This window comes from Dromiciops gliroides, chromosome 5 (genome assembly GCF_019393635.1).
Source record: "Dromiciops gliroides isolate mDroGli1 chromosome 5, mDroGli1.pri, whole genome shotgun sequence".
Lineage (NCBI taxonomy): Eukaryota > Metazoa > Chordata > Mammalia > Microbiotheria > Microbiotheriidae > Dromiciops > Dromiciops gliroides.
Window position 1 is genome coordinate 180,386,285 of NC_057865.1, and position 25,375 is coordinate 180,411,659.

General features: G+C 36.7%; 1 protein-coding gene across 7 annotated transcripts in view; it reads left to right on the plus strand.

Moving 5' to 3' along the window:
- The first annotated feature begins 24,509 nt into the window (after positions 1-24,509).
- ABCC9 (ATP binding cassette subfamily C member 9) overlaps positions 24,510-25,375 on the plus strand; it is a 196,940-nt gene continuing 196,074 nt past the window's right edge. For all 7 annotated transcript variants that reach the window (XM_043967998.1, XM_043968001.1, XM_043967999.1 and 4 more), the window contains exon 1: positions 24,510-24,637. The gene's annotated coding sequence lies outside the window, so the exon portion shown is untranslated. The remainder of the gene's footprint in view (positions 24,638-25,375) is intronic.

Genomic DNA, 25,375 nt, shown 5'->3' on the forward strand with positions numbered 1-25,375 from the left:
TACATGTAACTGGAAAATAATAAAATGCTTTTATGATTAAATAAACAAGAAAAAAGAAAATACACATGGCTAGATAATAGCATTTTTTCATAAGAATCTTTTGCCTTTTCAATGAGCATTAGGTCAGAAACAGGATCATGGGATGATATCACTATGTATACCATCCAGCTCATTTTATAGATGAGGAAACTGAGGCAAACAGAATTAAGTGACTTGCCCAGGGTCACACAGCTAGGTTTGATTTGAACTCAGGTTTTCCTGACTCCAGGCCTGGCACTCTATACACTGCACCACCCAGCTGCCCCTAATGTCATGTATAGGAAACATCAAGTTGACCAGTTTGTCTACCATACAAAGGGCATGAAGGGGAGTGATATGAAATTAGTTTGAAAATCTAAGTTGGAGTCAGACTGGGAAGGGCTTAAAATGTCAAAGAAAGGAACTTATATTTTATCCAAGAGACAATAGAAAGACACTGGAGGTGGCATAGTAGATAGAGCACCAGCCCTGGAGTCAGGAGTACCTGAGTTCAAATCCAACCTCAGACACTTAATACTTACTAGCTGTGTGACCCTGGGCAAGTCACTTAACCCTAATTGCCACACTTAAAAAAAAAAAGAAAGACACTGGAGACTCTGAAGTAGGGTGACAGCTGTGCTTTAGGAATAGTTGGATGAGATCACCTCTGAAGTCCCTTATGGCTTCAGATCTTTGGTCTTATGAGTTCTTTTTTGAACATGTTGACTTTAAGATGCCTCTGGAACATTCAGAAAGACTTGCCCAGGAGGCAGTTGTTGACACAGGACTGAAGACCAGACACAAGATAAGGTCTGAATATGTAAACTTGGAAATGATCTGCATAGAGTTGAAAGCTGAACCCAAGGGAGTTGAAGAGGTCATCAAGGAAAAGACTGTAAAGAGCGAAGAGAAGAGAGCCTAGACCAAACCCTGGTGTGTTTCCACTCATTAGGGATGGGATATAGATGATGATCCTGCAAAGCAGAAGGAGATAGAATAATTATATAGGGAAGAAGAGAGCCAGGAGAGAACATCATCATAAAGAATCATGGAGGACAGAGAATCCAGGAGTTGATATCAAAATGAGCAGCAAGATCAGGAAGAATGAGGACTGAGAAAAAAAATAATTGGATTTAACAAGAGATTTTTGATGACCCAGGAAAGTAGTTTTAATTGAATACAGCTAGGTGGCACAATGGCTAGAATGCTGGAAGCCCTGAGTTCAAATTTGGCTTCAGACACTACTATGTGACCCTGTGAAGTCACTTAGTCTCTGTCTAACTAAAGTCTGTCTAACTTAGTCAACTAAAATGGGAATAATAATAGCACCTACCTCCAGGATTGTTGTGAGGCTAAAACAAGATAATATTTGTGAAGATCCTAGTACAGTCCTTGGCACATAATAGGTATTTATTCCATCCCTTCCCCCAATAAGGTCAAATGCCAAATTGCAAGGGGGAGAAGTGAGCAGTGGATGAGAAAGCAGAAGCAAAACATATTAGTATGGTGAGGCAGAACACACTTGGGAAATTGTGTATAGAACTGAGCAGAATTTCTCTTGGCCCACTTTTGAGGATATATTATAAGCAGGGCTAAGGAGTTTGGGATTATGCTGCATTCTGTTGGTCCTCATGATGGTAGCAGGAAAAAGAGACTTTTCTCACTTGCCAAAAGATATACACAACACTGTGACTGGTACTTTATCAAAGAAGATTGTGCACTGAAGCAGACTAGCCCTTTCATTAGATTTTAAAAGGAGTGACTGCACTGTGGTCCTCTGTCTCTTTCCATCTGTGAGCTTCTTTCTTGCATTTCCTATGGATGAGGAGTGAAGGGCTTCCCTTACCCTGACCCCACCCTTTCCATTGACTTTTTTTTTTTTTAAGTGAGGCAATTGGGGTTAAGTGACTTGCCCAGGGTCACACAGCCAGTAAGTGTTAAGTGTCCGAGGCCGGATTTGAACTCAGGTACTCCTGACTCCAGGGCCGGCACTCTATCCACTGCGCCACCTAGTTGCCCCTACATTGACTTTTACTGCAGATACTCAAACGTGGCAATGAGCATGTGTTGTCTAAGTGAATTTGAGCCAGGACTGTGGGCCTTTGGCTGTTTCTTCTGCTTTATGCTATTTCCCTGATCAAATAGTGATCCAGAAATGGATGTTTCCACCCTGGAGACAGCTTCATGTATTTGAGAGCCTGGGTGTCCCTTGGTCCTTCAGTTAGAGCTGAATGGAAGCAAAAGCAGGTGTTTTTTAAACTATGCCTTTCTTTCAAGAAGTCCAGGAGGATTCCAAGCCATTCTGGCTTGCTGAGAGTTATGGACCTTGGTCAAATTGTTTAGACCAAGCAGAGATGAGGGGAATGTGAAATATTTAGGAGGTCTACTAAATGTATCATATATTAATATTTTAAGTATCAACCTTCTGGGAGAGTATAACAGAGGTCATAGGTTACTACTTCATGTTTTAAATCTTTGTCAACATGTACTTACGAGGTTTTTGGTTTTATGCATTTCTTTTGTGTGGCAGAAATAAATTTCCAATATCATTCTGTTCTATAATGTACACTGAATATCCTTTTAATGCCTTTTCATAGAAGAACACCTCATTAAAGGAAGTAAATTTGACATTATAGTTATTACTAAGATAAAACTCATGCCTAGATTATGGCACTGGATAAGAATGCCTTATTCAAAATAAATAGGTAAAATATGGGAGAAGCATTAGATGATAATAAGAAAAATTAATGTGAGGAAATCCAGGAACCAGAGGAAGAAAGCATGATTGAGTGTATCCAGATGAAGGTCAAAGGAGTGAGAAACAAGGGATTTTGTTATTGGAGTATCCCATAGACCACCTGGACCAAAAGAAGAAAGGACAAGGTTTTTGTAAAACAGATCACAAGCCTAACAGTAAAGTGATAGGGGATTTCAATTATCTACATATATGCTGGAGCTTTCTTTCTGTTGAACCAGAACAGTTAATAACTTTTTGATTTATTAGTGAAAATTTTATCCTTCAAAAGGTGGAGGAAGCAACAAGGGCAAATTCTATTTGGGATCTTATTGTCATTAATTAGCTTCTGGGGTGCAAATTATGGGAATTCAATGGGGAAAAGACCATTCTATCTTGAAGTTTGTGATACAGAAGGAAAGGAAATCTAGGTATAGTCTAATATGTACTCTGTATTTGGGGAAGGCAGATTTTACTGGGTTTAGAGAAAAGATAGGTAGGATCTTATGGAATAAAATGCTTTAGGCTAACTTGTCTCAGAAGGCATGGAAGACACTTAAGAGTGAAATTCTGAAGACACAAAATGAAGTCATTCCAGTGAGGAGGAAAAGTGGCATTTTTCTGAAGAGACCAGGGAACTCACTAATTAATGTAGTTTAAAAATATATAAAGATGACAAAAGCAAGGCTAGGTAACAAAATGTGGCAAAGTCCTGTAAACACAGTTAGGAAAGGTAAAACTCAGAAGAAACAAAGGCTGGTGAAAGAAGTTAAGAATAACAACAAAAAAGGGTTGTTTGTTTTTAAAAAATTATATTGAGATTAAAAAGGAAGATCAAAGAAGAGCTATGACTTTTCCTTGGGACTGGATGTGACATAGAGTACTACTCCTTCTTTCTTTTTTTTCTTTCCCTTCCTTCTTCCTTCCTTCCTTCCTTCCTTCCTTCCTTCCTTCCTTCCTTCCTTCCTTCCTTCCTTCCTTCCTTCCTTCCTTCCTTCCTTCCTTTCTCCCTTCCTTCCTTCCTTCCTCCCTTCCTCCCTCCCTCCCCGCCCCGACTCTCTGTCTAATTTTTACCCTGAACATGACAGAACAAAAATAACAAACAGGGAGGTGATATCCAAATAAAAAAAGATAGTAGTAGAAGGCATCAAATTGATGCTTCTAATAAATTCAAGTCACCTGGCCTAGATAAATGTATTCATAGGGCCTGAAACACAAGATGTGATCACTGAGCCATTGTCAGTGATGTATAAAAAATCATGAGAGAAAAAAAGAGGCATCACCAAATTAGAGAATGGAAAATGCTGTCCTGATTTTTAAAAAAGGGAAAGGAGCAGAATTTATAAACCACATGCCAGAAAGCTTGACTTCATTTCCTGGGAAAATTCGAGAATGGATCATTAAAGAGGGGATTGCTGAACATCTAGAAGGGAAGTGGTGATTACAAAGAGCAAACCTGGTTACGTCAATAATATGTTATTCCATGGGGAGGTAGGTGGTACAGTGGATAGAGTACTGGAATCAGTGAAGACCTGAGTTCAAATCTGAATTCAGAAACTTACTAGCTGTGAGAATCTGGGCAAGTCCTTTAACCCCTATTGCCTCCCTTCCACCTCCCAAAGAGAATAGGTTATTCCATATTATCTTTATTTGGTTTTGGTTTTGGTTTTTTTTTAGAGGGGGAGAGGACACAGGATTACTGATCTAGTAGATGTAGGGAAAGCTGTATGTATTGTTTAACTAGATTTTAGCAAAGCTTTTGATAAAACATAATATGCTATTCTGATAGAGAAATATAGCTCAGATGATACTATGGTTTTTCAGAATTGGTTGGCTAGACAGATTCAAAGTGTAGTTAATGGTTCAATGTCATTGTGGCAGGAAGTTTCCAGTAAAGAACTCCAGGGATCTGTTCTTGGCTCTGTGATAGTTAAAATGCTTACTAGTGACTTGGATAAAGACTAAGATGGTATGCTCATCAAATATGTGGATGATGGAAAGCTGGGTATGGTATCTAACACATTAGATGAGGGAGTCAGGATCTAATAGGATCTTGACTGACCAGAACATTAGGTTCCATTTTTTAAAAATGAAATCCAATAGGGATAGCTGTAGTCTTAAACCTGAGTACAAAATTTCAACTTTCTAAATATAATATGGGGGAGGCATGGCCAGAAAGTAGTTATGAAAAGGATTTATGGTTTTTTTGCAGATTGCCAACTTAATATTAGTAAGCAGTATGGATGTAGTAGCAAACAAATCCAATAGAAGGAAACAAATGTTTATTAAACAGCTATATTATGTTCCAGGCAGTTATTTTATTTCTGTATTCTATGCTAAATGCTTTTTACTATCTTATTTCATTTTTAAAATAACCCTGGGAGGTAGATGCTATTATTACAGCCATTTTACAGTTGAGGAAACTGAGGCAAAAAGAAGTTAAGTGACTTGCCCAGACCAATACAACTAGTAAGTATCTCAGGCCAGATTTGAACTTAGGTCTTTCTGACTCCAGTCCCAGCACTCTGTATGTACCATATCACCTAGCTTGCCTGTATGATCTTGGATTGAATCAAGAGAGGCTACCACTTTTGGCAAAAGGAAAGTGATAGTTTCATTGCATTCTACTCTCAATAGACCTCATCTGGAGTAGAATATTGTGGTTAGTTCTGGGAACCACTGTTTAAGAAGGATATTGATAGGGGGCATCTAGGTGGCACAGTGGATAAAGCACCAGCCCTGGATTCAGGAGTATCTGAGTTCAAATCCGGCTTCAGACACTTGACACTTACTAGCTATGTGACCTTGGGCAAGTCACTTAACTCCCATTGCCCTGCAAAAAAAAGAAGAATATTGATAAGTTGAAGAATCTGCAAAGGAGAAGATAGTGGAAGGCCCTGGGTTAATGTCAAGTGAAGATTGGTTGAAGGAACTAGAGGTGTTAGTCTTGATTAGAGAAGACTTGAGGGTACATGATAACTGTATTCAAGTATCTGAAGAACTATTGTATAGAAAACTACTTGTTTGGCATGTTATAGTAGGAATTCCTGAACTGAACTTCTTGGGAAAGGAAGGAAAATGAAATTAAGATTAAGCAACAGGGGGGCAGCTAGGTGGCACAGTGGATAGAGCACCGGCCCCGGAGTCAGGAGTACCTGAGTTCAAATCCGGCCTCATACACTTAACACTTACTAACTGTGTGACCCTGGGCAAGTCACTTAACCCCAATTGCCTCACTAAAAAAAAAAAAGATTAAGCAACAGGATCTATCCTAGTGCTATATCTATATCTACATACATACACACATGTCTGTCTGACTATCTATGTATCTATGTATCTATCTATCCATCCATCCATCCATCTATCTCCATCTCTGGAATGAATCTCAAAGGAGAAGCTTCTGAGTGATAGTAGGTAGGTGGAAGGTCTAGAAGTAACAGTGAGGATGAAGAAGTTTACTTCGTGTGTGTGTGTGTGTGTGTGTGTGTGTGTGAGAGAGAGAGAGAGAGAGAGAGAGAGAGAGAGAGAGAGAGAGAGAGAGAGAGAGAGAGACAGTGTGGGTAAGGATGAAGGAAGGAATATCCTGTAATGGAGAGGGTGGTCAAGGATGTAATGGGAGAGTGGGCATGTGGCCAAGTTTCTATAGTTTTGAAAAGATGGAAGAATGAGAGAAAGAAATCAAATGTGAAAGACAGTTACTCAACAATATAAGAGAGGCTTCATGAGGCACAGCAGGATTGGGACATAGGAGGAGTAAGGCTGACATAAATGGGAACGAGGAAGTGAAAAGTGGTATCAGGGCAGAGGAGTTTTCACCTCTGTAGTCTACATCTCTGTATCAGGAATTCTGAGTGGAGGAGTTTCCCAGACAGTAGACTTTAATAAAAATTACTAGCATGAAACATACACTGATGACTTTGACAGTTCATTAGCAAGGAACAAAACAAATGATTATGTGAGGTTCATAAAAAGAGGGTCATAAATTACTTAAAGTTGGTTAGCTTCTATGGGCTTCAGTTTCTTTATCTGTACTGGGAGGGTAAGGGGTTGATTTAGATTGGCTATAAGATCTCTTCTAGCTAAAACTTCAGTGATTTGGGGGTCAAAAGAAAAGGCTTACACTTCATCAGAAAGATCTAAATTTAATCCCACATGTTTTGTTTAACTTGGCACTAGAGGGAGCAACACTTCTAGACATGAAAACTCAACATTCTAAAATACAAACTTTATAACTGATAAAAATATTATATTGAGAACTACAAAATTTCAGAAAAAGACAGGTTACTAAACAATAGGAACATTCTCTATTTCTTATGATAAACCTACTTTGCACTATGAATTAGGCTTAGCTCCTTTTAGATGAAATAAAGGGGAAAATGAGCCTAAATTAATAAGGATCTTCATGACGTCATATGTCAACAGGCCAGCACATGTGTGTTGTTTTGGGGAATGGGAATTCCCATGGCTGGAATTTCAAGTTCACAAATTTTAATGGTATCAAGGAAACTATCACAGATTATCTTCACAAATGTCGCTCACATATATTATGCATACAACCATATTTTCTTCTTAAGAAAACCTAAAGAACAATTCCTTCACCTAAGCATTCAGCACAGATAAGGTAAGAATCTTGATAATGATAATAATAACCCACATTTAATCTTTTATTTCAATTTTGTTTTAATTTTAGATCTACATCATTTCCTACCTAACCTCCTAGACTGAAACAGAAACAAATCCCATTACAAAAGCATTTAACAATAAAAACAAATTCATACATTAGCCATGTCCAATATACCCGTATCCATGTACCAATCTATACCCTAGGTCCATCACCTCTCTATCTGGAGGTGGGTAGTATGTTTCATTATGAGTCCTGTGGAATTGTGGGAGGTCACTTTGTTGATCAGAGTTCCTAAGTATTTGCAACTTGATTGTCTTTACAACTTTTGTTGTTATTGCATAAATTGTTCTCCTGGTTCTTCTTACTTTGCTTCAGTTCATATGGATTTTCCCAGTTTTCTTCCCTAAAACCATCTCTTTCTTCATTTCTTGCAGCATAATAGCAGTCTGCCACATACATTTATCATAACCTGTTCAATCATTCTTCAACTGATGCACATGTCCCTCAAATTCCAATTCTTTGTCACCACAAAAAATGCTATTGTAAATTTTTTTTTATGAATGGGTCCTTCAAAATCTCTGTGGTGTACTGACCTAGTAGAATATCACTGAGTCAAAGGGTATGTACAGTTTAATTGCTTTTTGGACATAGTTCCAAATTGCTTTCCAGAATGTCTGGACTACTGTATAGTTCCATTAAAAGTACATTAATGTACAACTCCTATAGCATTTGTCATTCTCCATTTTTGTGAAGTTTGTCAATCTGTTGGGTATGAAGTAATATCTCAGAGCTGTTTGTTTTAACATTCATTTAATTAATTATTATTGATTTAGAGCAATTTTAATAGGGTTATTAATTGCTTGGATTTCTTCCTCTTCCTATCATTTGGCCATTTAGCCACTGGGAAACAGAAGAATTAACATTTATATAGTACTTTGTGATTTACAAAGTATTTTTCTTATAACAATTCTATGAAATAGTACAAATATTATAATGTCATTCTTATAGTTAAGGAAGCATAGGTTCAGAGAGAATAAATTATTTGCTTATGGTTATATGGCTAGTAAGGGTTAGTCAATCCATCAAAAATCTATTTATAGATGTTTATTAAGTGCTTACTATATGTCAGGCATTGGGCTTAGTAATGGAGATATAAAGAAGGCTAACCCTACCAAGGTTTCAATGACCTCACATCCTAGTGAAGGAGACAATGTGTAACTAAACTAGTTACATGCAAGATATACTCAAAATGGAAGGAAGGTAATATTAGAGGGGAATGTACTAGCAACTAGAAGGACAAAGACCTCTCCAGAAGGTAGGATTTGAGCTTAGTCTTAGACAAACTAAGAGGCCTGGGTAGGAAGTAATAGCATTCTAGGCAGATATAGGATATGCTTAATAAATGCTTATTGACTAATTGACCAACTACTGCAATGTTCTTTGTCCTCCCTCTTGTGTTTTCCTCAACCTGTTACAACCTACGTATAGGTATATATTATTACCTTGAGTCTCTTGACTATTTCTTAGGGTTATCAAGCTTACTTTTTAATGGATACCAGAGTCATGGTCAATCTTAGCAACTAATGACAAGCTGCCCCAGTACAGGGAATTCTGTCAGGGAATCTTCTTTGTACTTCATAAAGGGATAGTAGAGGATTAAATGTATTTTTGCATTTTATATAATATATCAACATCTCTGTTACTTGCCCCCTTTCATAATTTCATCAATTGTATTTTGGGGGAGAGAATCTTTCCTTGCCCTTACATGCACTACACTAATACTTCCAGTAATATTTACTCTCTGAGAGCAAATTTTTTATCATACTTAACTAGTAAATTTTTGAGATGTATTTTCAGTATTTTGCTAACTTGTTGAGATTTAGAGGAAAAATCTGTTGTTCTAACAGAATAAAGAAAACAGAATAAAATAAATATTTTAGATGGACCATATTTGAAAAGAAACTAACCCTTTTACCACATGACTGAGCCAATGTAATCCTTAGTGTTTGTCTAAACTAGTTAAATACCCTTAGGATCTATTTCCTAGATTAGACTTTGTTTTCCACTATTCCAAGAATAACATCAATTTCTTGTTTTTTTAACTATATACTCCATTATTTTCTAAGAAAGTTTATACATATGTCATCCTGAATCTCACTTCTTGTTAAAAGCCATGTGCAGAATATATGTGTATATATGGACAGATGCATATATGTGCATGGTTGGGTGCATTTATTTTTTTTCCCTTTGAAAAAAATTATAAGGGTTCTTTAAATTCATTAGGAAAACTGGTCTTTATGGAAAATGACCTTTTAAACTGATGTTCTTTTGCTTCCTCATGACACTATTGCATAATTTTGAACAAAATTCACTGCTTAAATAACAAAGTTTACCTGGCTTATGGGTTATACTGGGCCGTGACTGTAAAGTTGCTACCAAGTTTCACTCTCTAACTTGTACACACTTTCCTCCCTTCCCCAATCCCTGGTTCTATCCAAGATGTCAGTCCATGATAACCTCTGTGCCTCCTCATAGCTAACTCCCTTACAATCCATTCACCAAAGTACTTTCTTTAAAAACAAAACAAAACAAAACAAAAAACATATTTCATTGATACCTTTTGTCTTTAAATCAGGATGATATCCTGAATCTTCCCTTATGACTTGTACAGAAGGGAGGAGATAAATGGTTATATCTTTTCTCCTGGGCTCAGAGTTTAAATTCATTTTAGTGATTTGTACATTTATATTTTTGTCATCATTATTTATTGTACTCTTGGATCTACTTATTTCGCTCTGCATCAGTGTATATAAATTTTTTCATAGGTCTCTAAATTCCTAATGGTCATCATTTCTTACTGAACAATATTTCATTGCATTCACATACCATAGATTTTTCCCTAGTAACTTCCTAAATAATAATCCTTCCTTTGGTTTCTCATTCTTTGATAAGACAGGGCTTCTATTAATATTTTAGTCCATATTCAACCTTCCTTTTTCTGTCTTTGACTTCCTTGGGGGCATATAAAATCAGATTACTGGGTCATAAAGTATGAAAAACTTAAACACTCCTTTGAATAATCCCAAAATAAAATGCAGATTTTTTTAGATCACTTCAGAATTTTCTCAACAGTGCATTAATATGCTTGTCTTCCCATAGCCATTCCAAAACTGATCACTCCTACCTTTTTTCATTTCAATTTGCACACTGTGAGATGAAACGTTGTTTTTTAAAAAGTATTAATCTTTAGCATGTTTTCTTAATTCTTTACACTGTAGTCATTTAGAGGAAACTTTTGGAAAGTTCTTCAATAGTTTATGGTATTAATTTTTTGTTAATTTCTTATATTTTTTGATATTTAACTTTATTAGTTTTATTTTGATGCAAACATTCTCACTTTATTGTTTATTTTCTAATTGATGTCATTGACTTTATTTAGGCAAAAGCTTTCTGTCTTTTAATTCTTTTTTGCAGAAAAACTGATTTTATTTTCCATGATCTCTTCTGCCCTTTAGTTTAGAATTATTTCCCTTTCCATAATTGTGAAAGGTATCCTCTCTTTTTGTCTCTATCTCGCCCTGTCTTTCTCTTTATCCAAAATAAAGAAATATTTTTATCATATTCAGGTTTATTTTTAGTTTATTGGGACATATGGTGTAAGATGATGGTCTAAACATAATTTCCACCAAACTGATTTTCAAGGTTCCTAAACAGTTCTTGTCAGTAAGGATTTTTTTTTTGCTACTATTTATTAATTTAGTTAGTTTTGGTGAGGCAGTTGGGGTTAAATGACTTGCCTAGGGTCACACAGCTAGTAAGTGTTAAGTGTCTAAGGCTGGAATTGAACTCAGGACCTCATGACTCCAGGGCCAGTACTCTATCCACTGTGCCACCTAGCTGCTCCACAATTAATTTATATTCTTGTACTTTTAAAACAGAGACAGATAGGTGGCTTTGTGGATAGACCACAGGGCCTGGAGTCAGGAAGATCTGAGTTCAAATCTAGCCTCAGATACTTAGTAGCTGTGTTATCTTGGACAAGTCACTTAACTCCTGTCTGCCTAAATACACTGGAAAAGGATATGCCAAACCACTTCATTATCTTTGCTAAGATAACCCTGTGGACAATAGTGGCATGCTATGGTCCATAGGGTCACAGAGTCAGAAATGACTGAACAATGACAATTTCTAAAACACTGGATTAATATTTACTATTGTTTCTAATTCTTATTTATCTAGTCCATTACACTGATCTATTTTTATATTTGTTAAAACAGTATTAAATAGTTTCGTTTACTGATTAAAAATGTATTTTAAAGAGTGAAAATATTATGATCCCTTCATTCAAACTTATGTTCTTCCAGATGAATTTTCATACTATTTTTAAAAATTCTGTAAAGTATCCTCTAGGTAATTTGATTGGTATATCAATAAACCTATAAACTTTCTTAGATAGTACTATTGTTTTTACTATTAGCACTTGTGAACCATGAACAGTTAATGTTTCTCAAATTATTTAGCTCTCTATTTCTGTGAAAAATGCTTTGTGGTTGTATTTATAAATGTCTCATCTATATCTTGGTAGATTGACTGCCAAATAATTTAAGCATTCTGTAGTTATTTGGAGCAGAATTTTTCTTATTTATTTCTATTTTATTAGTAATGTGCAGAAATACTGATTACTTTGGGGATTTAATTTCTTTCCTGATACCTTACTAAAGCAATCATTTCAATTAGTTTCTTCATTAATTATGTGGTGGGTTTGTGTGTGTGTGTTTTAATGAATAGTATTAATTTTGTCTCCTCTTAGCTTATGTTTATACCTTTAATTTTGCCCTCAAAAAAATTTCCCCATTTTTGAACTTCCCTATTATTGTTGAGAGCACTACCACCCTCCCAGCCATTTAGGTTCACAATCTTAGCGTCCTTAATTCCTCACTCTCACCCTGCTCCCCAGTCTATATCCAATCTATTGTCAGGGCCTATTGATTTTACCTTCATAACACCTCTTCTATATACCTTGTTCTCTTGTCTGACAGTGCCACCACTCTGGTGCTGGCCCTCATAACGTCACCTCTGGATTATTCCAATAGCCTGATGGTTCATTGCCATGTCTCTTCCCTCTACAATCTTCCCTCCAATCAGATGTCAAAATGATCTTGCTAAAAGCCATCCTCCAAACTCCCTCAATAGACTACAGTGGCTCTATCATCTCCAGGATCAAAAATAAACGCCTCTATTTGACATTCAAAGTCCTTTATAAGTTGGTCCCCTCCCCAACATTCTTGTCTTCTTACTTCTTAGTTCCTTCACATAATCTGTGACCCAGTGACACAGGCATACTTGCTGCTCTTAGAATGTGATATTCCATCTTTCACCTCCAGGCATTTGTTATTCCCTATGCTTGGAGTACTCTCTTTTCTCTCTGCATCCTGGATTTCCTGGCTTCCTTCAACTACCAGATAAAATCTTACCTTCTACAGGAATTTTTTCCAGATCTCCCTTAATTCTTGTGTTTTCCCTCTGGTGATTATAACAAATATATCCTGTAAATAGCTTGTTTGTGCATACTCATTTGCACATTGACTCTCATATTAGACTGTGAGCTTCTTAAGGATAGGAAATGTCCTTTCTGTGTATCTCTAGCACTTAGTACAGAGACTAGCATGTAGTAGATGCTTGATAAACATTTACCAAATGATTAAATATCTAGCATCCTTAAAACTGTCAAATAATAGTAGAGATGAGGGGGAGGCAGGATCCTTGCTTTATTACTAGTTATTTTTAAAAGCTTATACTGTTTTTTAATTACAAACAGCTCTGTTTTATGTATACACATGTGCACACACACAAAATTACATTAGAGAAGAATCTTTTCATATCTATGTTTTTTAGGAATTTTAAAATAAGTGAATTGCATTGTAATGAATGCTTTTTCAGCATCTATTAAAATAAACTTTTTTTGTTACATTGGTTAATTATCATAACTTTTCCTAATGATGAACCTTTCTTTATATGACACCAATTTATTAACAGTGAGTTATTTGGATTTATTGATGTAATATCCCTGTGAGATCTTTATTTGAAATTTTATTTCTACTTTTATTCCTATATTTTATTCAAATTTTTGACATAAACATGTATTATTGAGATTGGTATATTTCTCTACTTAGTCTCTCTCTGGTGTGTGTATCAGGACAATATTTATATAATAAAGAGTTTGGAAGGATGCCTTCTGTTTTTATTCTTGAGAATACCTTCTGTAGCATAGGTATTAATTATACGTAAATGTGTGACATAAGTAATTTGTAAATTTGTTTTACTTGTATATTTTCCTCTTGTGAATTATTTTATGACAACTTGATTTGTTTTCGTGAGATTGGTATGTTTAGAGGTTCTACTTGTTTTATTAGTTTGGATATTTTATAATTTTTTTAGATGCTCAACTTTTTCTGAATTCTCAGTAATGGCACATAATTGTGTATAGAGTTTCTGACAATTCTTTTTGTTTCCTCTATTTTGTGAATTTACTTTGATTTCTGCCTCTCATTTTCTTCTGGATATTAGAGCAGGTAATTAATTAGGATTATAAATTTTTTTACTCTTTTCAAAAAAACTAGCTGAGTTTTATTTATCACTGCTATTTTGTTGTTGTTCAGTCATTTCAGTCATGTCTGACTCTGTGACCTCATTTGGGTTTTTTTTGGCAAAGTTACTGAAGTGGTTTGCCATTTCCTTCTCTAGCTCATTTTACAGATGAGGAAACTGAGGCAAACAAGGTCAAGCAACTTGTCCAGGGTCACACAGCTAATAAGTGTCTGAGGCCTGATTTGAGTTGAGGAACGTGAGTCTTCCTGACTCCAGTCTTGCCACTTTGTCCACTGTGTCACCCAGAGGCCCCATCACTGCTATAGTTTTATTTAAAATTTTCAATTCTCTGTATATCTATTCATTTTCAAGATTTTGTCATTGTCTTAGTTACCAATTTGTTTATTTTTAAAAAGGCAGCATAGATATAGAGCCAGTCTCAAAACCAGAAAGACATAGGTTCAAATATTTCTTCTCATATGCATTGACTGTGGGATACTTGAAAGTCATTTAACCTCTCAGTACTGTTGGCAGCTGTGAGTTGCAGAGAAGGTGTTAATGTGAATTAACAGACAAGTTTCCTTGCCTGGGAGTTCTCTATGTCAATGAAATTACATGTTCTATCTCTATTCTTAATTTGTTCATTTTTTCTGGTTCTTTAATATTTATGCTTACTAAAGTTTATGTAACAATTCATTCACTTCTCTATTTTTCTTGTTTATTCTTCTGTTAGTTTCATTTAGCCTTGTGAAGGGACCACTGAAGTTACATGCTGTTGTTGTGCTACTACCAATATTGATTTAAACTTTGTTTAGCTTTTCTTTCTTTAAAAAAATACCAAGAAGTCCCTACTAAATATCAAGCATTGCACTAGTGCTGGAGATATGTAACACCCCCCCACCCCAATCCATGAAATCACGGCTACATCAAAGTGAAAAAAGTCCTTTGATGTAAAGAGAAATGAATCAAAGATGTTCTGGTTTCAATTCACATAAATTCTTAAAGCATTCCATATTTTTGGAACTTATTATCTTTCTCATCCCCCTTTTCCTTTACTATTCCTTCTCCATAATTCATATTTATGATAAGTGAACTACTATTAGGTGGTACAGTGGGTAGAGTACCAGGACTGGAGTCAGGAAGACCTGTCTTCCTGAGTTCAAATTTGGCCTCAGACATTTACTAGCTCTATGACCTTAAGCAAGTTACTTATCCCTGTTTGCCTCAGTTTTCTCATCTGTAAAATGAGCTGGAGAAGGAAATGGTTTTCCATTCCAGTATCTTTGCCATGAAAATCCCATTAACAGCATTGGTATGTTATGGTCCATGGAGTCATGAGGAGCTGGATATGACTCAGCAAGAAGACAAAGGAGGAGGAGGAGGAGGAGGAGAATAGCAGCAACTACCACCACCACCACCACTGCTACTGCTACTGCTACTGCTACTGCAATTAAAGACTTATAGAATTACCTAGAGTGCTGAAAAGTGACTTGTCCAGGGTCACATAGTCAATATACATTAGAGGCAGAAATTGAATCTAGGTCTTCCTGGGTTTGAAGCCAATTATCTCTCCACAATGCATCTAGGTGGGGCATTGGATAGAGGGATGCCTCTATAGTCAGGAAAACCTAAGTTCAAATCCAGCATCCGACATTCCTAACTGTGGCAGTCCGGGTAAATCATTTAACCTCCGTCTAGCTCAGTTTCCTTATGTGTAAAATGGAGAAAACAATAATACCTACCTCTCAAAGTTGTTATGAGAATAAAGTTAAATAATAACTTATAACTTTAAATAGTAAAGTGCTTTGCAAATGTTAATATTCTACATGAATGTCAGCTATTTATTATGATTATGATTATTCCATAATGCTATACCAAAACCATTTTAAAAAGAATTCTAGGTGAGTGTGAGGACTGGGCATCTTCAGTAATATGTAAAATACCAATGTGAAAAATTTGGTGGGAATTTTACTTTCAGTATTCCTGGATGCCTTGACTTCATTGAGAGAATGATGAACTCTGATAAACATATTGGTAAAGTGAAAAGAATTATTTTGGAATGACAGAAATTCCAAATATAATAAAAATTGTTATATTTATTGTTATATTTAGTGCTACTAATTCAATTATCAAGGAGTTATTTGATCAAGGTAGACAAAAATAATAACAAAATTAATTAAGAAGAACAAAGCCCTTTGAACCTAAGAGAATAAAGAAGAGCAGTACTTCCAGATGTTATAAAATAGTAGGTCATAAAAGACTAACCTAAACTGTTTGGAATTGATTTAAAAATAGTAAAGTAGATCAGTGAAACAGATTATGGAGGCTAGAATCAGAAATAATAAAACTCAATAAGCCAATGTTTAATAAATCCAGGAACAAAAAGTACTTGGGGAAAGGGTATTTATTTCATAAGGATTGCTAGGGAAACTAGAAATCAGTTTGAATTTTGTTTCGTTTTGTTTTTTGGTGAGGCAATTGGCGTTAAGTGACTTGCCAAGGGTCACACAGCTTGTAAGTGTCAAATGTCTGAGGCCAGATTTGAACTCAGGTCCTCCTGACTCCAGGGCCAGTGCTCTATCCACTGTGCCACCTAGCTGCCCCCAGTTCGATTTTTTAAAAAGTAGATTAGATCAGTATTTTATACAATTTGACCATACCAGGTTCCAAGTGGACACATGAATCAAAATATTATATTTTTCTAATTGGAGAAAAATGATAGAGGCAACTTTCATAATTATGGTTATAAGAATTCTTAACCAAACATGAAATGCAGGTGAGCATAAAAATAAAATAGACAATTTTAATGACATGAAATTGAAAATCTTTTCAATGAACAAAATAAATCCAGATAGAATGAGAAGAAAACTGGCAATTAAAATATTTTCATCAAATATCATCATTAAAAATTTGATATTTAAGAAAGATAAGGAATTAACACAAATATTACAATAGCAGATATTTATGTAGTACTTACTATGCACCAGTATCTTTACTAAATGCTTTACAATTATTACCTCCTTTGATTCTCACAACAACCTTGGGAGGTAGGTGCTATTATTATCCCATTTTTACAGATGAGGAAACTGAGGCAAAGGGAAGTGAAGTGAAGTGACTTGTTCAGGGACACTTAGCTAGTATCTGAGATTGGATTTGAAATCACATCTTCTTGACTCTGGGCCCAGTGCACTATCCACTATGCCATATAACTTCATCAAATACATAAGGTCTTTTACCAGGCTGCTTCTTTTTCTTTTCTTTCTTTTTTTTTTTTTGTGAGGCAATTGGGGTTAAGTGATTTGCCCAGGGTCACACAGCTAGCAAGTGTTAAATGTCTCCGGCTGGATTTGAACTCAGGTCCTCCTGACTCCAGGGATGGTGCTCTATCCACTGTGCTACCTAGCTGCACCTACCAGGCTGCTTCTTGCCATTTCCTAATAGGCAAGTGATCAAAGAACATGAACAATTCTTGGCATAATTGTAAACTATTAGCAAAATGTCAAATGTTGTTCAAAATCAATCAATCAATCAACAAGCATTTATTAGGAGCCTACATGTACCAAGCACTGGGTTCACTGATGGAGATAATAAGACAAAAATCGAACAGTTTCTTCCTTCAAGGACCTTATGTGTAAAATGTTTTGATATTTTTAAAGCACTAAAATAAATTTTCTTATCATGATAATGATGACCAGAAGAAAATCACTAAATAATAAAACAATTGTAAACTAAAACACCTTTGAGGTTTTACCTTACACCTGTAAATTTTCAATAAAGACAAAAAATGGAAATATTTAATGTTGGAAGGGTTTGGGGAGCTCAGACATACTACTATACTGTTGGAAGAGCTGTGAATTAGTCCATGCTGTTAAATAATTTAGAATTATGCAAATATGTGATAAAATATCTATCTATAACTTTTGATGCATAGGTCCCATTGCTATTTACATACCCCCAAGAACCTAAGAGATATCAAGTTCTCATATTTGCCAAAATCTTCATGTCACTTTTTTTGGTAACAGAATATTGGTAATAGTTTGGAAACTGGATGAGGTTTATGTCATCTCTTTTGTACTGTCTGCTACTGGAATTGTCCTGAAGATGTTTTTAGTGAGTCTAAAGAACTGGAAACAGTGAGTACCCATCAACCAGGGAATTATTAAACAAATTGTGGTAGAGGAAAAAAAAATGGAATATTGTTGTTCAGTTTTGTCTGACTCTTTGTAACCCCATGAACCATAGCAAGCCAGGCTCTTCTATCCTCTAGTATCTCTCAAAGTCTGTCCAAGTTCATGTTTGTTATTTTCCATGATGCTACTTAACCATCTCATTATCTCATCCTCTGCTATTCCCTTTTCTTTTTGCTTTCAAACTTTCCCAACATCAGAGTCTTTTCCAATGAGTCCTGTCTTTTCATTACATGGCCAAAATATTTAAGCTTCTGCTTCAGTATTTGACCTTCCTTTGAATAGCCTGAATTCATTTCTTTAAATATTGACTGATTTGATCTCTTTGCTGTCCAAGGGACTCTCAAATGTTTTCTGAAGCACCACAATTTGAAAGTACTGATTCTGCAATGCTAAGCTGTACTTATATGGTACAAGTCTCGAAGCCATACATTGCTACTGGAGAAACCATAGCTTTGACCATATGGACCTTTGTCAGCAAAGTGATATCTCTGCTTTTTAGCATGCTATCCAGATTTGTCATATGGGATATTATAGTGTAATAAACAAATTGTGTAAATAAGGGATTCAGAGACACATAGGAAAGTTAGTGTGAACTAATATAGAGGGAAGTAAACATAATTAGTGAAACATACAGAATGGCTACAGTAACGTGAAAGGAAGGAACACAAAATCTATTGTCTTATGACCAAACTTGGCCTCAAGGAAGAGATGAGAAGCTTCATCTCTTTTTGCTAGAGAGGGAGGGGATAATAAGTGTGGAATGTTTCATATACAGTGCTTCTTTGCTATGTTTAGCTGTTTTTTCATACAAGGAAAGGCTAATTATGGATTGATGTGGGAGTGTCCATGTGTGTGATTGGAGGGGTAGAACTGAAAATTTTGGTCATATTAAAACCAAAAACCTTAATAAAACTCTAAAAAATTATTTATATCATATCATTATAACATATAAGAATTGTACCATATTATAACATACTAGATTTTAAATTATCATTATTATTTCATACTTATCTTTTTTATGGAGTTCAATAAAATTTGAGGACACATAATGGTCCAAGTATTATTCTTTTAAATTTAATGCTTTGTGTTCTATTGCGCAGGTGAAAAAAAGAAGTGAATAAGTGAATAAGAATGCTGAGACATAAACTCATCTTTTTTAGACTCACTGAAAACATCTTCAGTACGACTCCAGTAGCAGACAGTACAAAAGAGATGAAATAAACCTCATTCAATTTCCACATTGTTTTAATTTCTTCCATTAGGTCTCTATATTTGAAAGTTTTTCATTCCAAATAGTTTTGAGATCATGAGCAAGGTGGTATTTAATTTTTTTGAAAAACTATTGTTCTTATGGTTTATGGATCAAAACTTTTATGTCTTTGTGGCTGTGGTCAACCGTTCTGTCTGTGCTGATGCTTCAGTTCTAGTAAAGTATATTTGGCTACAGAATTAAAAGTTTGGAAACTGGATGAGGTTTATGTCATCTCTTTTGTACTGTCTGCTACTGGAATTGTCCTGAAGATGTTTTTAGTGGGTCTAAAGGCGATAAGCTTATATCTCAGTATTCTTATTCAAGGATATTTGGTAGTTTGTAATTTAGAGTGTGGGGATTTGTCTATTAGTTTATAAAAAGATAGTGAACTTGTGGTACATAATTCTGTCGCTGTTCAGTTATTTCAGTCATGTCACACTCTCTGCGGCACCATTTGGGGTTTTCTTGGCAAATACACTGGAGTGGTTAGCAATTTTCTTCTAGCTACCTGTTATAGCTCTCTAGATACATTATTATTATCATCATGATTATGTTATCATAATCATCATCACTATTTCTATAAGTTTTTAATGTTCTAATTGTTTAGATATTTTAAATCCTTGGAAGTGAGCCCTGGTATATTTCAGTCTTAAATTCTTTAAAGTTTCCAATTTTTATAATGTAGAATTCTTGGAAAATTTTGCACAAATCCAGAAGGGCAAACCAGCCCAACGCATAGTTATTAATTGTCTATTATTTCAATCAAGCAAGAAAGCATTTTCAGGATCTAGTATGTACTAGGCATTGTGCTAGGTGCTGGGGATACAAAGACAAAATTGAAACAGACTTTGCCTTCAAAGAGATTTCATTCTTAGAGGGGAGACAACATGTTCATACATTTGTAAGGCACTTACTAGGTCTTTGGGATAAAAATGCACATATGAGACTTATTCTTTCTTAGGCATAAGAAGTAGATAGTGACTACATATGGACAAATAACTAGAATACAAGAGAGAGTGTGACTAAGGCAAAATCAGAGTCCAAACAATGTGCTCTGAGAAATTTGAGGAAGGTATCCTTGTTAGCTAGATATTAGAGATGGGGTTAGGGAAGGTTCACAGAGAAAGTGACATATCATTTGGGTCTTTGAAGGAAGAAAAGGATGTCATTGAAGAGTGAGTCAATCAGTGTGTATGCATGTATGTTAGTCAATTTCACTTGCTGGGATCAGTAGGACCAAAGACACCATGACAAGAAAGCCCCAAAAGTGCAGTTTGTCTGGAACAGAGGTTTCCAAGGTGGGAAAATTAAAGGACCTTTAATAGCAGCAGGTAGATTTTAATTACTGATACTACATCTACAAAGGCATTTTGTTTACATATTTTAGATTTTAAAATGGACTGTTATGTCATATTTGTCAGAAATGTATTTTTGTTTTTGTTTTTGTTTTTGTTTGTTTTTGGCGGGGCAATGAGGGTTAAGTGACTTGCCTAGGGTCACACAGCTAGTAAGTGTCAAGTGTCTGAGGTCATATTTGAACTCAGGTCCTCCTGAATCCAGGACCTGTGCTTTATCTACTGCGCTACCTAGCAGTCCCTCAGAAATGTATTTTGTCATTAAGTTAGGACATGAATAACTTGCTAAGCCCAAGCGTTATTTTAAACAAGTTACTTACTTCTGAAGGTCATGTGCCATCAATTTTATGCTGTTTTGGTCCTGCCTACTCTAGGCATAACTTAGGAGGTAAAGACACTAGAGACAAATGTCTCCTGATTTCAGGCAGAGAACTCTCCATTCTTTTATTTCAGGGAAGTTTTGCCCTGACCTTGGGACTGGCAGAGGATTTTAACTTTAAGGAATGAGCTGGTCCCTTCCACTTTGTAGTTTTAGGGAGAGAGAAGGTGCAGAAGGACGTGAGAGCCTGGTAGAAGACACTGAAGGGAAGCTGCAGGGGAGATAGATGTTCTCTGTCATTAATGACCTGGGGACATCAGCAGTAGGTAAGAGGAGTGATAGGATCTGATGCGTCTGAAATTCATTGCTGAAACCCACTTTAGCTTTAAAGAATACCTGGTGAGTTTTTGTTTCATTTCATTTCTCCTTCTCCCTTTTCTTCCTCTCCCAAGATTATTTCTTCCTTTGTTTCTCTTTCTGTACTTAAATGTTTACCTTGTCCTTGTGATCAAGCTGTCAACTATCTTCATTGTTAAACTATGTGTTAGAATGCAGTTGGAGAGATAATTGGGGGTCCTGGGAGAAGAAAGAGATGAATTTAAAATTGATATTTGCAGGGCAGCTAGGTGGCCTAGTGGATAAAACACTGGCCCTGGATTTAGGAGGACCTGAGTTCAAATGTGACCTCAGACACTTGACACTTACTAGCTGTGTGACACTGGGCAAGTCACTTAACCCTCACTGCCCCACAAAAACACAAAAACCCCCCACAAAAAACAAACCAAAAAAGAACAAAAACAAAAAACAACCCTGATATTTGCTAGAGCACACTCTCTGGTTAGGGCCTTGAGCTTCTGCCGTTCTTTCATTTAGTCGTATCTGACTCTTCAAAATCAAATGGACCATAGGATCTCAGGCCCTTATATCCTCCATTGTCTCTCAAAGTCTGTCTAAGTCCACATTCATTACTTTCATGACATCATCTCTCCATCTCATCCTCTGCTGCCCTCTTTTCCTTTTGTCTTCAATCTTTCCCAACATCAAGGACTTAAGCTAGATAAGACAATCATGAATTCTTTTTTTTTTTTAATTCCCAAGTCAGAGAGAATACTTTGCTATTTTGGGGGGGTGGGAGGGGGCAGAGGTGCTAATGAGTCAGAAGAAATGGCTGTGGCTAGCTCACCATGCAGACGGTTGTTGAGGTGGTCATAAATCTTTCCTAGACCTGGTTTGAAAGAAAAACACTCCCCAGAGGGATAAATCAGAGGGAGTGACAGGAGAGAATGTCACACCAAAAGGGTAGGAAGGAATCGTTTGGTGGTGGGTGGGTAGATGTCTGTTTCTCACCAGCACTGTTAAGCATACCACTACAAATTAGACTAAAAGAAAGTTGCTACCATAAGGTGTGTTGTTTTTTTTTTTAACTGGATCTGAGGTTTTATTGGCAGGAAACTCACCTTGAGAGGAAATTCCCTATGTCAAGGACATGTCAGCTCTATTCAGCACATGGAGGTAAGTCTTAGAGGGTTGCCTATATCACTGAGGGGCTACTACTTCTCAGGGTTACAGAGCCATGAGACTTAAATCTGTCTTCTTGACTCTGAAACAACCTCTTTCACAATTACCTTTTACCAAGTTGGGTCTTCCCATCATTACTAATTGTAAAGAATCTCAGCTTCCAGGTTAGAAACCAAGCAAGTTTTTTCCTCATTGGAATGGAAGGTCCTTGTTTTATTTCTGTCTTTGTATCCCTTAGGTTCTTACACAGTCCGGCACATATTATAAGTGCTTAATAAATGCTTGTTGATAGGTTGACTTGACAGGTCAGATGATAGTGTAAGGCCACATTAACACTGGCAAAAATAAAGGGACAACTGAGGTTAATTATATGATTGACTATATCTGCTGGCCCTCGCCCATCTAGATTATCAGTTTTTATAGATCAGATTTTCCTAAAAAAGACTCCCAATTCACATACTTTTTTGGTGGATAGACAAACTAACTGTTGCAAGGTCTGTAGACCCCAGGGAAACTCAGCTAGGGACACTTGAAGTTAGGGGTGGGCCCCTTTATTCCATATATTGCCAAGAAGGCAAATGCAATCTTGACTTCTTTTCACAGTGAATTGCTGTTTTGGGTCAGCAGAGATGCCAATAGCCTTGTCCCTACTTTTCCCCAGGCTCTGCCTGTCACTGCAGTCAGTCAGTTTGTTCCACAGTTTCTCTGGCCAAAAGTGAACTGTCCTCTCTCTAAAAGTACAATTACCTTCTGCAGAGAGTTTAATTCCTTTCCTGGAATTTCTAGAGACTCTGAAACCTACCCTAGAAGAGCTGGGGTACAACTCCGCTGATGTGATTAAGTTTGTTTCCTTCAATCATTTCTTTTTCTTTCTTTTCTTTTTTTAATCCCACAGGAGGGAAGGCAGCCATCATTCACCTGTCTCTTGGAGTTAACTCCGAGCCCAGTGTCCACACCGGGTGTTTGAGGCTAATGTTGACGTCACGTGGTAGCCGTGCCACCGCCTGCTACAGCTTTCCTATGGCCCTGAGAACCCGGCTTTTAAAAATTAATACAGTAACTAAAAATATATTCAGTGAAACATGCTGAATGTCAGGGAGAGGGAGAGATTAGGACCTATACCGTCTTTCTTTCAGTAACTTCAATTAAGGCGGCGGTGGGTGAATTGTTTAGGAGGGTCAGAAAAGGAGGTTTACTTTTGGAGTTTTTATAGAGGATTTTTAAGAGACGAAGAGGTGGAGAGTCACCCACTCCGCTCATGGGAACCAACCTCCCCCTTTTTAGGAGCTGAGTGTCGTGGTTGAGTGATCCCTTTCGCTACAACCTTGGTGCGGGAGAGCCTCAAAAGTAACGAAGCATCTCTGTTGGAACCCAAGACCCAAAGAAATATTTCTGTCACATATCTTACAGCTGCATAGCTGTCCTACACACTCACGAGTATTCTTTTAGGAAAACACAGTGAAATAAATGGCCCTTGTCCCAAATCTGTTTCCTTATGTGGCTAATAAGACGATGCGTCTACTTGCACGTAGAGATTCCCTTTTAAAAATCACATTACAAATCAGTGCTGTATGTGTCTTTGATACTGAAAATAAAATTCGTGAGAATCTTCATATTGAATGACTTTCACAGCCTAAATCAGTTTAGGAAAGGAAAGCTATTCTACATTAAAAAATATTATACCGAGAAGAAAGTTTAACCCTAGAGGGTTTGTATCTCAAGTGGGGTCGCTGGAATGGAGGCGACCAGGATTTGGGGGTGGAGGATGGAGGGAGGGGGGTCTTAAATCGGATGCCTTTAGCTCAATGTCTCTCGTTCCGTTTCCTGCCTCTGAAGCAACAGTGTCTGTCTGGACGAGAGAGCACTTCGTGCAATTTAGAAACTCGATAGGAGGCAGCAGCTGATCTCAGACCACCCTAAAAATAATTCGCGGCAGGGCTCTACGTGCTTCACTCGCGAAGGCAAACTCTACCACCCGAGTTAATACTTCTATAGTAAGAGGGCAACACGGGCTCTTAAAAATTCTTTTAAGACTAAAGGTAAGCGACACATTTTGGTCTAACTTTTCAGCAATCACTGGCCGTGAGTCTAATCTTTTCTTTCCTCCCCACCCCCCATCCCCTTTCCCTAACCCCTGTGACTTAGTCTTCAGGACCCTGTACTGGCTGGTGCGGAGCTTTGGGGGAGGGGAAGAGTGAGGGAGATGCGAAACTTAGAAGCTGCCTCTCCTGAACCAATGGAAAACCTTCAAAAGTCTCAGGGTGCTTCTTTTCGCCCCCCCCCACCCCCCACTTGACATCTGTGACTTCGTGGAATGATTTTTCGGTTTGTTTTTCAATGTTTGGGTTTTTTAAGGAGTTCCGTTGTCTTGGCTGGAAACAAGATCTTGAGAAAATTTAGCACACTAGTGTCCGTGGAGAAGGTAGCAGCACAGGTGTCCCTGTAGTGGTTTCAAGTAGTACCAAGCACGTGGCCTTGTCATTTGCTTTTTTTCCTTAGTTATTTAATGTAGCCAGTTCTTGCATTTTTTGGGGGGGGGGAGTATCCTAAAAATTGGGTGTTGAGAGTGTTGGAGTAACTCTTCACAATCACTTAAAAACAGAAGAGTAAACTTAGTTCAGGCTGCCAAGTGGCTAACTAGTGTTTATTTTGACTAGTGGTTGTCACAGTTGAATCCTCAGACATTTCTTCGATAATCTTTTCTTTAAAAAGACTATATTTGTCGGTTGTTTTGTTTATAATTTATACAAAATAGAGGACAGTGAGGTAGTTTCTAC